This window comes from Neofelis nebulosa, chromosome 15 (genome assembly GCF_028018385.1).
Source record: "Neofelis nebulosa isolate mNeoNeb1 chromosome 15, mNeoNeb1.pri, whole genome shotgun sequence".
In the NCBI taxonomy this organism is placed as follows: Eukaryota; Metazoa; Chordata; class Mammalia; order Carnivora; family Felidae; genus Neofelis; species Neofelis nebulosa.
The window spans coordinates 25,937,396-25,946,178 of NC_080796.1; positions in this window are offsets into that span (position 1 = coordinate 25,937,396).

Consider the following 8,783-nt stretch of genomic DNA (forward strand, 5'->3'; position numbering starts at 1 on the left):
AAACCATACACTCCAAAACACCTGAACTAATTTGCATATTCTGTGTGATGTTTTTATTCAATGCTCTATCTATATTAATCCACAACTAATCCCAAACCTCATTTAAATGAGTTGTTTCCAACTCCTCCCCAACTGAGGCTTCTACTAAATTATTTTTGCCAGTATCCAAAGGGACTGATTTGAGTTCTTTCTCCTCGGTGAAGATGCTAATGAACACCGATAGTCAAATGCCAAAACACCAAAGGGAAACCAGGGGGTTTGGACGATCTGCTAAAGATAAATAATTAAATATAAACTATATTTTAATTTCACACATTACTTGGCCTTAGCCAACTTTATATTTGGAGTCCCTCTGTCAATCAAACCCTCCTTTATCTAACATCTCCCTCCAGCGACCGCTCCATTTCTCTGCTTTTCTAACCGGAACTCCAGAGTTGTCTGTCTTCATCATTTTCACTTGTCCCCTCCCTTTATCTCTCAAACCCACTTCAATCATCTTGCCCTATAAATGCTTCACTGAAAATGCTTTTGTCCTAGTCCATATTGACAAATTTGGTGGTTAGATTATTGTTTTTCTTTTCATTTAGAAATTCTTAGGCAATATTTACACATACAAAAAGTATAAATAATTCAATGATTATATGTGTACCTACCACCCAACTTAAGAAAGCAAAATAGTACCAATATTTCTGAATGTCTCCTGTGTATCCCTCCTGAATCACTTTCTCTTCCTCCACTCTTAAAATAACTAGTATCCTAAATTTCTTACATGTCATTTATGTCTTTGTACTTTTACTATGTAGGTTCCTCTAAGCAATGTTCGTTTCGCATACTTTAAACTTTATACACGGTATTCAACTGCTCACATTCCCCAACTTTTATCCTCACTACTGTGTTTGTGGGATTCATCCACATGACTCTAGCTCATTCATTTTTCAGCAGAATAAAATTCCACTGTGCAAACACAGCACAGTGTGTTTACTCATTCTCCTGTTGATAGACATTTGGGAATGTTTCCAATATTTTGCTAAAAATAAACAACAGTGCTTCTATGGGCACGCTTGTATTGACCCCAATACTCAATTCTCATTGCTCTCCTTATTTGACCTCCCAGAGACGTCTGATGCGGCAATCACTCCCTCCCTTGAAATGGACTTTTAACATAACTTGACTTTTAACTCAACGCCACACTCTTGTTTTCTCCCAACATCACTGCTGATTCTCAGTATCCTTTGCTGGCTCTTCCTCTTTCCAACCTCTAAAGGCTGAGGTGCCCCAGACTGAGGCTCTGTCACTCCTCCTCCTTTCTTCCTTTTCACCCTCTATATCTCATCCACTTCTATGGTTTTAAGTCCCATTTCTGGATGATGATTCCAAAATGTATACCATTAGCTCTGTCCTGCCCCTCGACCTTTAGGCTTCTTTTTCCAAGTTTCTATTTGATATCTCCCTGGGATATCTAAATTTAACATATCCAGTATTGATGGATTCCCACAGTTGTCTCCCAAGAGCTTTTTTCCATCTGTGTTCTCTCCATTTCACTGAATCAAATCATTCGATCAGTTGTTCCGAGAGAGCGGGGAGAAAAGCTCTCCACTTTTCATACTGTGCACCACTTCAAACACTTCAAGTCCATCCAAATACGCTACAGGATCTACCTCCAAAATATATTTCAAAAGGAAGCAGTTCTATCGCTGCCACCTCTACCAGCCACCAAACTATCTCACCCAGAGTTATGCAAAAGCTTCTTGGTCTGCCTACTTTCACTCTGGTCTCCCTGCAAGCCACAAAGCAGCCAGAGACCTTTAAGAAAAGTATTTACATGGAACTATCATATTTATATGGAACATACTTATATTGGGACTCCCCAGTGACTGCCCAGAATCCAATGAATGGGAAGCTACAGATGATCCAGCCCCCTAATTTCTTAGCTTCCTAATCTCTAACCACTTCCCTTTGCTCATTAGGCTCCAGCACAATGGCCTCTTTGCTGTTCTTTAAGCATACTTAACACTCAATACCTCAGGCCCTTTGCATGTGCTGTTCCTTCTGCCTGGTTGCTCTTCCTCCCCCTAGATTGGCATAACTCGGTTTCTCATGTCATCCACATCTCTGCGCAAATGTCTCCTTCATTCACTATCTTATGGAATGTTTCTCCTCCAATACTCCCTATTCCCTTATTCACATCACTCTCGTCAACATGGTCTACATTCCTTTGGAATTCCAGGTGCCCTGACTTTGCACTTCACATGTTTGGGAACTGAGGTCAAAGCAGAATTTTTCAATATTTCTGTTTGACGGTTACATTACTATGATTCTTCTCCTGGGTAAAAAGAAATGCCTGACAAGCCTGAAGGAATGTGCTAAGGGATACATTTTTACTCTGTTTTCAGGTCGCTTAAACTACTGTTGCCTGACCCAAGATTCCCTAGAATATTGGCATAGACAAAAACCGCCAAGTCTGTCAGCTGAAACTTGCCTCAGACTTTCATGGAATCATCATGGAGATCTGGCAACACAGAGCTCTCTTGTGGGAGCTGCAGGGATGAATTTATTTAAGTACTAAATACCCATAGGGCACAATGCACCACCATCACCCTATTCTAGAACACAAAAGTGTGAGGCCTGGCCTGTACCCACCTATGTGTCTCAGAGGCCCACCCTGAGGCAAATGATGTACTGTGGTATCTGAGAAGTGACATGCTGGGTGCAAGCAACAAGACATGTGCTACAGAAGCTCAGAGGGAGGTGGTCAGCAAATAACAACAGCCAGCATTTGCCGAACAATTAGTGTGCAAGGCTCAGACTGAAACCATTTACCTATATTATTTTGGTTCAGCTTAAAAATAATCCTTGGAAATAGACATTACTATTATCACCATTGTGCAGACAGAAAAACTGAGGTCCAACATCACACCATTGGAAGGACCTGGGTCTGTTCCATTGCAACATCTGAGTTCTTCACCCCTATGCCTGCACTGAGAGGTGAGTGCAATGTCACTCCCTGGGGGTTCTGCCCTCGAAGCCCTCAGGGTCTACCTCAGTCACAGCAGAGCTTAGAAGATGAGAGAACTAGAATGCATTCTATTCATATTCATTTAGTGTCAGCATTGTGCCACAAACTGGAGGAATAACGACAGACAGGTCAAGCCACCATCCCCATGGACACCAAAGCTGAGTCAGGACACAGACACCACTCAAGGTTGTGTCATGGGGTTAGATAGATCACCCAGGTTGGAACCCAGGCTCTTCCACTTACAGAGTGGCTTAGACAAGTTGGCTCACCTCTCTATGCTTCAATCTCCTACACTAGAAGATGTTGCCTTGTTCTTGCATTCATTTAGCAAATCATTTTTTGAGTACATATTATTTGTTCTAGCTGTTGGGATAAAGAACTGAGAAAGACCAACAAAGTCCAGCCTTCATGGATCCTTCAGTCTAGAAAAAGATCAGAATCTACCCTACCCCATAGGTTTTTATAAACATAAAAGGATATAGTAAGCATTTAATATATGTTAGCTATTAATACATTTTCAACACATTCATATATTCAACAAATGTTTACTGACTGCCTCTAATGTGCCAGGCACTGGTTTCAGTACTGAGGATATAAAAGTGACCAAAACAAATGAAGTCCCTTGCCTCCAAAGAGTTTGCACTCTGGGTGGAAGAGACAGAAAATGAACATGATAAACACATGATACTGTGTTGGGTAAGAACCATGAAGAAATATAAAACAAAGTAATCAACCAAAGGATGACAGGGGCCAGGGGAATAACATGGGAGAAGAAACAGGGCAGTGAAGGCCTCTCAGAGGAGATGTCATTTGAACAAAGGCATCTGGGAGGAAAAAAAGACAGACATGCTGTTATCTGAAAGGAGAGCATCCCTCTAAGCCCTCTATGAGAGCAGAAAGAAGGGCCCAGATGCAGGAATGTGCCGTCCATGTTTAAAGAACATCAAGGAGGCTGGAATGTTTGGAACACAGGAACAGGAGGAGAGAGACAGAGGCTGTTCACTCATGTAGGACCAGGTGGAAACATGATGAGAACCCAGTGACATGGCCTGGTATCAATTTGGAGGGTGCTTCGGGATGAAATTAACATCTAAATTAGTGAATCCTGAGGAAGCACATTGCCCTCCATAACGTGGGTGGGCCTCATCCAGTCAGTTGAAAGCCTGACTGGAACAGAGTCCAGCGTCCACAAGCAAGAATGAATTCTCCAGCAGACTGCCCTCAGACTTCTATTGTTCTTCCTGGGTCTCTAGACTACAGGCTTTCCGACTAGAACCTGTCAGCCTCTACCATCTTGCGGGCCATACCTTAAAATGAATTTCCTTCTACACAGAGACACATCCTATTGGTTCTGTTTCTCTGGAGAATCCTATTACATGTGGGAAGCACTGAGAGTTGTGAGTAGAAAAAATTACACAACTTAATTCATCCTTTTTGTCTAGCTTCCATGTAGAAGACACATTGTAGTGAGGCAGATACAGAGGCAAGGAGACCAGGTCAAACGGAGCTTAGTAATCACAATGAGAAATGACAGTGGTCTGCACTGGAGTGGTAGAGGTGGATGTGGTGGGAAGTAATCGAACTTGGGATAGATTTTGAAGGTAGTGCTGACAGGATTTGCTGATGGAATAATTATTATAATCACCGTAGAAATAAATTATGACAGAATGTAGTAAGAGCCATAATTAAGGACACGTAAGGTCATGTGGGATCAAAGATTAAGGAGAAATCAGTTCCTCCAGGAAGGTGAGGGTTCCCAGTTAGAAGAGCACAGAGATATACTGATGTGACCTCTGGGTTGAGCTTTGAAGAGCAAGTCCCACGTACAAGGTGGGGCAAAAGGACATTCCAGGCTGACAGAGAGACATACCCAGAAGTAGGTAAGAAAACACAGGGCACATCCAGGGAAGGTCCAAGTAACCTCGTGAGACCTGAGCAGCGGTCCTAAGGGGGAAATGCCTGGAAAGGAGTTTGAAAGGAGATCAGGAAAGTAGACGTGGGTGTCAGCAGGTGCTTTATCCTATTCTATTCAGATGATGGTACATGAAAATATGCATTTGAATGGGTTGGTAATGGACTTCTGGGGCCTGCCAGGCCAAAGGAAGAGACTGAGACGCATCTCCAACCCCAGCTAAAGTGGCCAGCGACCCTGAGCAGCTCACACGACCTAGGTCCCGGAAGCAAGACCAGTGCTTTCAGAATCACATCCATGGGAGCAGATGTATATTCATTATCTAATGCCAAAGAAAAAGTTATTTCATTCTAAGATGAGAAAAGCAGTTGGGGTATTCATTCCTACAGCTTAAATTTGCCCTCAGTGCCTGCTAAACACATTTTTTACAATCTGGCAGTGATCTTTGCCTATTAAGCATCTCTGGCCACAGAGAAGGGATATTGATTTATTTTATTTTTACGGCCAGAGATATTTATTCCTATTTGCACCCATGCTTCTTTATCCCAGCTTTAAAAATATCTATGGTGGTGGTAGATCCTGGAGCTGATGATTCATACTTTAGGGACATTTTGAGGAAGAGACACTGAAGGTGAATGGATGTTCACCATGACTTCTTCCTGGAGCTATAGCAGGTATGCAGTCTTTCCTGGTTTGGCTAGACAATGTTGAAAAGGACTCAAAATCAGTGCATAAAGAAGGGTCCATGGATTCCAGCCAGTTATCTCATTCCCCTAGATCCCACTATATGCCAACTGCTGTGCTCAGAGCTGATGGTGTAGAGATGGAGGTAGGCAGAGCCTTTGGCCACAAAGACTTTACAGTGGGAGTCAGATGTGCCGATAAAGCAAACCATTATGACAGAAGATGGGCATTGCTTTAATGAATGTGTGAACACTGGTAAGGGCAGTGGGGACCCCAAAGAAAGAGCACTCAGATCATCCCAGGGAGGTGATGGATAGGCTCACCGGGAGGTGACCTGCAGCTGGGATGTGAGGAATGCAGCCACCAGGCAGACAGGAAAAGGGCATTCCTCACAGAGGCAATAGCGGTAGAGCAAAGGACTCTTCCAATATAGTCTAACAAGAAAATTCTAGCAGTCCCTCTGCTCAAACTTTACCAAGGACAAAAGTTCAGCAGCTCATTTCACACTGGCTACTCTGCAAAAACGTTAGGATGCTGGTTTTGTAAAGAAATACATGGCAAGCACTTTGTATTTCCAGTTTTAATCAAAGTGTCTCCAAAACTGTCTTGAATTCTACAAGCGCTGGGTTTGTGGCTATCCTCCTGCGTGTTGCTCTCACTGGGATCAGAAATGACTTCAATGGCACCAGCAGAGTGGGGCAGGTCTAGGGAAGCCATTGGCTACCCCAGTGATACACAAAACCACAGGCAGGAGAGAAGGTAAAAAGAGAAAGGATGAAAAGAAGCAGAACAGGGGAAAGACAAATGAGGAGGAAGATGGGCCAAGCAAAGAGAGGATCGGCATCATTTGAGACCTGGGAAAAAGCCTCACCAACAACTGCCTCACAGGTTACCACCCAGGACCTGAATCGACTGTAGTATGGCTCACTAACAGCAATCCCCAGGGAACCACCTCATCAGATCATCCTCAGGGGTCCTCAAGGTTGAGACAAAGGGTGGGAGCTAAGAGCTGGCCAGAGGAAGATGCCCACTGCTGCCCCAAGGCTCCTCCATTCAGAGGCACCGGGCCTCCAGTCTGAGAGCTCCCCAAAAGCCTACACAAATGTCTTACAACTAAAAAAAACAAAAAACAAAAAGGAAGTAGCTCCAAATACAAAAAACTAAAATTAAACGTTTAATTGAATGTCTACACGATGTAATACTATGTCAACTTCATTAATTGTTCCATTTAGTATTCATCAAAAAAGTCATTATATTAGAAAATCATTTAAGATCTCTCATCCCATGAGAATTCTTGAATATGAATGTAATTTCTAAAAATCACTCATCATAAATAATTTTAAAAAGCAAAATTAGAAAATAATTTTAAATTTAATAGCAAAGAAAAAGAGATAAATTTACTGGGGATATGGAGGCATTTCATATCATATCACATCATATACTTGAGATGTTTGGTAAGATCTAGGGTGAGGCTTCAAATGTAAGAGGGCCCAGGGCCTACAAAATTCTTACAAGAGGCCTTCTTCCAGAGTCTTTCTTGATCATTTTCTGGGGCTTCCTGATCAGCATCTTTCACCAAGACAACAAAAAACTATCTTGAACCACTTTTGAGTGATTCAGAATGTCCTCTGGTAATAAATAATGCTCCCTTGAAGCTATGTTTGATGACGCTGTCAGTGTAGGCTCAGATTCTTGGAATGTTTTCTGGAATTCCCAATAAGTAACAGAATGCCTTTCTAAGATGTCACTTTTCCTGGGGGGGGGGGGGGGGGGGAGGGGGGAGATTTACTTGACAAGTAAGTAATTTGGTGAATGCCTATCACAGTGCTTAGCACACAGTGCTTAATAAATATTTATCTAACGGGCAAAAACTCCTTCTTTGACTCCACAATGCTTTATAAATCTCCACCTCCAATACAGCACATGTCTACAGTACTGCAGTTTTTGGTGTTTTTCTTTTCATCTTTTGGCACGATTGTCTCCTCCACTTCGTTGTGCACGCCAAGACTACAGGCACCATATTTCACTCACCACTGGATATCTAGCATCTAACACAGCGCATACTAGGTGTTCAAAGAGTAGTTGCTGAGTGAATGAGAGATGAAAGGCTAGAGATAATAAATCTAAAAGACGAAAGCAAGGTTTTCTCCTAAAGGGTAAGCCCGTGCTAATTCCAGTTCTAATCAGAATACTGCCTGCCAGTTTTTGAATGGTTAGTGTGCCACTGCACGCTACCTGCTTTTCAGTGAACCCCGCACGCGTATGAAGAAGGCAGTAGTGAGTTGATGAGACTGAGATTCAGAGAGGTAAAGCCAGTCGCCCGTGGTCATACACCTAGGAAGTGGCGAAGGCAGCATTTTCAGCAGTAATACTGACGTCCTCCCAAAAAACAAGCTTTTACTCTGTTCTGTATTACCATCCTGCTTGCTCTTTCCAGGAGACTCAAGATCTCTCAGATATGAAGTGGGTCAGAATTCCTGCCCAGAACAAACACATCCCAGAACAGCTGCCCACCTCGACTGTCCTGATTTCCCAGGCCCAGATTCCAGCCATACCCTTCAGGAGGGAGCCACTGCCCACTAACCCTGCAGGGAGCACAGACGGAGCAGCCCTCTGGGGGCCACACACTGTGTGGGAGAGTAAGGTGAAAGCCCTCTGGGGGCCACACACTGTGTGGGAGAGGGCACTGGCTCAGGACAGGAAGCTAGGGCTCGGGGCTCTACCGCGAAGTGGCTGTGTGACCCCAGCCAAGTCTCCTAGCTTTTTCCTGGACCATTTCCACAGCCTCCTCATGCTAATGTCCTCCCTGTCTAAAGGCCCGATTCACCTCCACTTTTTTTGCATTCCAGGGGACCTGCCTCTTCTCAACTTGGTCATCATGTCATGTCTTACAGCATAGGATGAATGACCTCAGGAACTGCAGGCTTCACCAGCCTAACTGCCCAAACGGCTGTTATTCTTCCAGCCTTCTGAGAGCCCAGCTCACCGCCTGCCTCAGTTAATAGCGAGCGGGTTAGGTTCCTTCACAGGTTAATTACACATTGAGTGGAGAGCATTTCCTTTCATCAGTTCTAAATTTGCTCCCTTTTAATTTTGTCAAGTGCTGCCTCTTTTTCCGATTAGGGGAAAGGGCAAGAGGGAGCCTGCAATTGGCTTGCTGCTCCCCATTCA